At 34.4% G+C, this 7,553-nt stretch overlaps 1 non-coding gene across 1 annotated transcript; it reads left to right on the top strand.

Annotated features, from left to right (window-relative positions):
- The first annotated feature begins 513 nt into the window (after positions 1-513).
- LOC128290915 (small nucleolar RNA R71) lies at positions 514-620 on the top strand. The gene has a single exon (XR_008280694.1). It is a non-coding gene; the product is annotated as a small nucleolar RNA R71 (small nucleolar RNA).
- The last annotated feature ends 6,933 nt before the right edge of the window (positions 621-7,553 follow it).

Raw genomic sequence — 7,553 nt, 5'->3', positions numbered from 1 at the left:
GGTTGTTATTGGAAGCCTCGAGAGGGTGGTGCTCTCTGATTCCCTTGGCCTCCCCATGAGAAATTTGGGTGGTTCCTCCAACCTGCATTGTAAGTATTACTATAAGGATTATTTTGGGGTCGAGGATTATTACCCATATAATTCATTTGTTCGTTCTCCATGTTGTGGCCCTAGAGTGGATATTCTGAATTTCTCATTCCACCTCCACTTGCATCGCACTGCATCACTAGATGAACCTGTGAAGAACCAAGTAAACCATCAATTTTTTCTTTCAAAATTTCTACCAGATTCGAGAGCATAGTAACCAAATCGACGTTAAAAACGCCGACTGCTTTCGTCGGCTTTGTCCTCATGACTTGCCGCTGATAATTATTCAATGACATCTCTTCTATAAATTCATAGGCCTCTTCAGGTGTTTTATTATTAATAGTCCCACTAGCAGCTGCGTCAATCATCTGTCTAGTCGAATGATTCAGTCCATTGTAAAAAGTTTGAACCTGTAGCCAAAGTGGTAGCCCATGGTAAGGGCACCTTCTCAATAGATCCTTGTATCTCTCCCATGCATCATAGAGTGTTTCTAAATCCATCTGCACAAAAGAAGAAATATCATTCCTTAGTTTAGCTGTTTTAGCCGGCGGGAAATATTTAAGCAGAAACTTTTAGGTAATTTGTTCCAAAGTGGTGATTGATCCTCGTGGTAACGAGTTCAACTACTGTTTAGACTTATTCCTCAATGAAAAGGGAAATAACCGAAGGCGAATGGCATCGTCAGAAATGCCATTGATCTTAGAGGTGTCGCAGAATTCTAGAAAGTTTGCTAAACGAATGTTTGGATCCTTGTCCTGTAAACCATCAAACTAAATAAACTATTGTATCATTTGAATCGTGTTAGGTTTCAGTTCAAAATTATTTGCAGCAATAGCAGGTATAACTATACTCAATTCAGCTCTTGTTAAGCTAGGTTTAGCATAATCATACATAGTACGAGGAGCAGGATCCTGATTTACTGGGTTTGTAATAGCCATAGGAGGTAGCGGATTATTATGATTATCAGCCATCTCCTCGGTTGTGGGTTGAATATCGTTCTCTTGCCCTTCCTCTATGTATCATAGGCTTCGCCTTATTTCTCTTCGGTTTCTGCAAGTTATGCTTTCGATCTCACTATCAAAAAGTTGGGGTCCTGACGGGTTTCTTCTAGTCATAAACTATAAAAACCTGCCAGAAGTAAATAAAAGAAAATTTAGTGATATAAACAAAATTAAAATAAAAATTAAATTGCAATAAAACAAATGGCTAAAATAATAAAAATTAAGCGTTCCTAATATCTTAGTCCCCGGAAACGGCGCCAAAAACTTGATGGTCGTGAAACTAACTAATAATTTGACTTAAGGCAAACGCACTTATCGAACAGTAGTATAGTTATGGTGAGACCGGAATATCGTATCCACGAGGAGTAAAAGTACTAGTAGTTACTCTCTTTTTATTATCTAGCCTAAGAATTTAAGGGTGTTTTTAAACTAAACTAATTTTCTAATTTATCTAAGATCACGATAGAGGCGAAAGTTGGAAAATGCTTTAGGAAAACCAATTGAGAAGACAATACCCAAGAAAGAATCCACCTAGACTTTACTTATTACCTTTGACTTAGACGATGTATTCACTTGACTTATTCCGTAAAAATCCCTAATTTATCTTAATATCTCTCTCGAGACTAAGACGTGACTCTAGGTTGATTAATTGAAATCTCTTTCTAATTAAAACCCCTATTGTCGCATTAACTCGATCTATGGACTCCCTTATTAGATTTGACTCTAATTCGACAGATTTATGTCGTCCTATCTCTAGGATTGCATTCAACTCCGCTTAATTATGAATGATCTACTCTTAAACAAGGACTTTTGCTCCACTGAATAAGCACATCAAAAACCTGGATTAATATCCTGAAATATTAAAGCAGGAATTAAAACTCATAATTAAGAATAAGGAAAAGTATTTATCATATAAATCAAAGCATAATAAGATTCGTCATACGGTTTATCTCCCTTAGGTATTTAGGGAGTTTAGTTCATAATAATAGTGGAAAACATCTCAAAGTTTGGAAAACAACAAAACATAAAGAAAACCCAAGCACTTCTAGGGAATTGGATGGAAATCGTCATTTTTGATGTAGATCCTGGCTCCGAGGTGATTCCGATGGCTAGTCGCGAGTATTTTCTGCCTCCCACTCTTTGTGTGTCTCTCTCCTCCTCTTATAAGGTCTTTATATAGACTTTTGATTGCCTAAATTAACCCAAAATAAGTCTTTTCTGAGTTGAACTAGACGTGGGCTCGACAGGGACAGGGCTGTGTGCCACGCCCGTGTGCAGATGCTCAGGCCGTGTGCAATTCTGACTTGGATTAATGTCGACGCGGCCATGACACACGGGCGTGTGGTCTACCCATGTGTCACACACTGGTGTGTGGATTACCCGTGTGGGACTGCCTAGGCTGTGTGAAACATTGATTTAGGCCTAACTTGTCCGTTTTTGGCCTGTTTCTCGCTCTTTTGGTTATCCTAAACTTTCCTGAGTATAAAACATGAATTTAAAGGATTAGGAGCATCGAATTCAATAAAACCAAGGAAAAATCATCATTAAATATGCCAAGCATGGGGTAAAAATATGTATATATTATGGTTTATCAGTTTGGTTCTATTAAAAAATTGTAATATATTATCTAATTAATGTGTTGAACTAGACTATTTGTGTGTCTAATTAAAGTAACAAACTTCATCATTGAATCCCAACTTAATTATAGGGCAAAAGCTTCACTTAACCTTCAAAATCCCCAATTCATATTTTAAAACAAAAAAGAATTTTGAAAACTAAAAGTGTAAAATTATAAAGGGTTTTAGTTGGATCAACTAAGTATGAAGGAATTTTAATCCATTTTATTAACATTTTAAAAGGTATAAAAAGAAGGGAGAGATATCATGAGGCACCCACCAAGTTGCCAATATGGTTAATGCTTACAACAACTTGCCATATTGATTCAATAGTGCCAACAACTTGCCAATTATAAACTAGCACCTAATTTTCATCTTTTAGCCCTACATAGATCCCCTTGTTTTGCCACTGTATTTTCTTTAACAAGGATTCGAGTCACACAACTCAAACAATACTGTTCCACTCAGGGGTTTTGTCTCTATAGAACTGAGAGGGTTACTTGCTTAGCAAACTGAAATTGTGGCTAAAACAATGCTTTGAATTGTAACTATAGTTCAACCATGAACTAAAAATTGCATAAGAGATAAAGATGAACATCGAGATTGATTATGCAATTCAACCTCAATCTACATCTATGGGGTCTTGCCCATAACTATGATCCACTATCTTTCTCATAGTACAACCAATGATTTAAGTCTTAACACTAGTCTAACACTCATCAATTTGGCAACCTCATCATTGTATAAAGACTAGATTACTCTCCCATTAAGCTTCCTACTCGAAAGCTTGGTTTTGCAATTCAAGAGAATCTCTTGATTGCTTACAAAAACAATGCACAGATGCAAGTTTCTAACTTGAACAAATTAATCTTATATCAAGCTCCTAATATCTCGGTTACTCTCAATCAATTTTAACCTAGACAAAACTTAAGTCTGTATACTACTTAAGTTTTACTTACATAAAAGTTATAATTTAATCATTTTTCAATAAAGTAAAGCTAAAAATTATTACAAGATAATACTTCCATAAAAGTCTCGGTACAATCTAAAAGTCTTCAATCATAGAAAGTGACTTTACTTGTTCCACAAGTAACCAATCTTCAAGTCTTCAATTTCAACTCAATTGGTCTTCATGTTTTGGGTTCAAATTCATCCAAACAACTTTAAAATAGATAGCCCCAATATCTTTGTTCTAAATTTTGCCAACTCTTTATAATAGGCAAGTAACACAATGAAACAGTGCCTTAAGTTGTGGCTATTGTTTTAGCCACAAAATTACCCTTGCCTTCAAATATGTCAACAATCTCCTCTTTTGGAAATTTTTAAACAAAACATATGTAAGGAAAATAAAACATCTCAATTACATATTCTTCCCATAAATAACTCCTCCTTAGTAAAATAATCTTCTTTAAAGTAAACTTTAAATATAAGTTTGTTAGTATGATCCAAAACATGTAAGGATAGGAGTACTATGACACCCCTCACTCGACCCGGTTGTCAGGTCCGAGCTATAGGATGCTACATTTGTTGTCAGAGCAATTACAGTCAATCAAACATCATAAAATCATTTATACATGTAATCCAATGCCAATCACATTCAAATCATGTTAATCAACCAAATTCCAAGCCTTAATTGAGCTTACGAAAGCACTTTTAACAACCTGAGCATAAAATAGGACCAAATTGCACAGTTTTAAAAGTTCAGGGTTGACGTTGTGGCATCATTTCCTCCATTTCTTGATGTTTCCAAAATAGTATGTCACATCGTGACCTCATGCCACTTGACGTTGTAACGTGACTCACTATCATTTGACGTTGCGATGAGGTAGGTTGCTCGTCGAGACGTGGACTCTATTTTTGGTAAAAATGAACCATTTGGTACCTATTTCAATGCTATTCACCAAACCTATCAATTTTGTGCACAAAACATTAAATTCACCTGGTTCAATACATGCTTAAATCATACCAAACAAGTTCAATGCTCTTATTCAACTTTTCAACAAGGCATTTACCACTTAAACATCATTTAAACTTGAACTTTTTCATATCATTAAGGTATATCAATCTCAAATCATTCAAACATCTAACCTCACCTATGCCATACCATTTTGAAACAAGCTATTTTATTTCATTTACCTACAATTGTAAACATTATACATAAATATGACATAAAAGCCTCAAGCATATCTATCAATCATCCAAACTAGGTCACATTTTATAAGTATGTTTTAAGTTGCTAATGTTCAAATACATTACAATTTCATTCACTAAACAATCAAGCTACCATTTCTAACTCATTTCATGCAATTCCACATTTCCATTTATATACTTATTGGATATCACATATTTAGCATATAAGCATATATAAGTCCAACACCATAGGCAATACCAAAACACCGATTCAACATGGTTAAAATAACTTGCCACAAATAAGCACATTCACAATTTAATAAATTTGCCATGTCACTTATATACATGCCACAATCCTTGACTCAAAATGTCTATATAACTATCGAAATGAGGATAATGTAAGCTTTAAAATGATTCGACTTGATGTGTTTCGCAAGGTAACGATCTACAAGGAAAAGGGAAAACAAATAGGTAAGCATATAAAATGCTTAGTAAGTTCATAGGCATTAAACAATAACTTATCTTTCAATTAAATACAATAAACTACCACAACTTGACATAATTGGCTAGACATGGCAATGTACAACATCAACAAAGTGAGTTTAACATATAATCAACCATATAATATCTCAATCATATTTCAAACCAATTAATTTCCAAATCAATATTTGAATACCATGCTCATGCTCAATTTAATATTTATCCATTTAAACATCAAGCTCATATCATTCCATTCTAACTTTTCATTTACCTATAAACACATAGCCTGATGAACTCTAGTAAATGGACTCAGATACATAGGTATCTTTGATACACAAGAATCACGTGTGAAGGATCAGATTTGTACCATCTTAGCATCGAAAAGAGGAACACATTATGGATTTTCTCGAGTTCAGAGAGCAAAGCTAATTTGTAAGCTACAGGGCTGATTCTTTCAACAATCTCATACGGTTCTATAAATCTCATACTCAGTTTCCCTTTTTTTTTTCAAAAAGTAACACTTTCTTCTTCGAAGAGACTTTTAAGAATACTCGATCGCCAACAAAAAATTCTATATTTTTTTCAAATCTGCGTACGATTTCTGACGATCAGATGCAACTTTCAAACAATCTCGAATAACTCAAACTTTGTCTTTAGTTTCTCAAATTAAATTAATTCCAACCATTTTGTATTCACTCAATTTAGACCAATACAACGGTGTTTTACACTTTCTTCCTTAAAGAGCTTCAAACGATACTATTTTTATACTGGATTGATAACTTTTATTATAAGTGAATTTAACTAGCAATAAATACTTTTCCCAATTACCTTCAAACTTGAGTATACAGCATCTCAGCATATCTTCCAGAATCTAAATCATTCGTTCTGGTTGCCCGTCCGTCTGAGGATGAAAAGTTATCCTGAAATTGAGCTTAGTGCCTAAAGCCTCATGAAGTTTGCCCCAAAATCTTGATGTAAATCCTCGGATCATGATCAGAAATAATAGATGCCAGAACTCTGTGTAATCTCACAATCTCAGATACATATAAATCTGCTAATCTCTTAAGTGAGAAATCTGTTTTGACTAGAATAAAATGTGTCGATTTAGTCAATCTGTCAACAATTACCCATATCAAATTTTTCTTTTCCAGAGTTATAGGTAAACTAGATATGAAATCTATCATGATTCACTCCTACTTCCACTCAAGAATCATAATAGGTTGTAATAAACCCGACAGTACCTGATGCTTTGTTTTTACATGTTGACATATTAAATATTTAGCTAAAATTCACAAATTTCTCGTTTCATACCTGACCACCAGTATATCGGTTTCAAGTCACAATATATCTTCGTGCTACTAGGATGAATAGAATATGTACTATTGTGAGTTTCAATCAGAATATCATGTTTCAAATCTATATCGTTCGGAATGCAAATCCTATCATGATAACACAATATACCATTATCATCCACACTATATTCAGTACTCAAATTATTCTAAACCAATTGTCATTGGAACATCAACTTTGGATATTCATTTTGCAATTCCCGAATTCGTTATAGAAATAAGGGTTTAGTTCTCAACTCTACTAGTACAAAACTATCTTCATTCAAAGCTAAATGAGCATTTAACATTCGAAGTGCAAACAATGACAAATTTTGACTGAGTGCATTGCAACCACATTAGCCTTTCCCGAATGATAATGAATAACTAGATCATAACCTTTTAGTAGCTCTCTAACCAATGTCTCTGTCTCAAATTCAGTTCTTTCTGAGTTATTAGATACTTTAAACTTTTTGAATCTGTAAACACGTGGCATTTCTCACCGTATAAGTAACGTCTCTAAATCTTCAAAGCGAATACAATCGCAGCCAGTTCAAGATCATGAGTAGGATAATTCTTTTCTGTTACTAATGCAGTGCAAATATAAGAATGATTTGACCCAGGGTCAATCAGTGCATACATAGTAACATCAAAGATATAAAATGTACCCGCAATCACATTAGGTGCAACAACTTCTTCTTTGGCTCGAATGGCATATGTGCAAGCAGGTGCTCTAGCCTCCGACCGAACAATAGTATCTTTTGCTCCTGTACGAGTAGTTCTAACAGTACTGTTCTGGCCCAGACGTCTACTTTTCTGAGATGTAGACATTTGCTTTTCATTTGTTATTCATTTTCTTTTAACTGTTTAGGACAATTTTGGAGAAAGTGATTAGTCGACCAACATCTATAACA

The sequence above is a fragment of the Gossypium arboreum genome, chromosome 3, assembly GCF_025698485.1.
Source record: "Gossypium arboreum isolate Shixiya-1 chromosome 3, ASM2569848v2, whole genome shotgun sequence".
Lineage (NCBI taxonomy): Eukaryota > Viridiplantae > Streptophyta > Magnoliopsida > Malvales > Malvaceae > Gossypium > Gossypium arboreum.
This window is presented reverse-complemented; position numbering and strand designations above follow the sequence as displayed.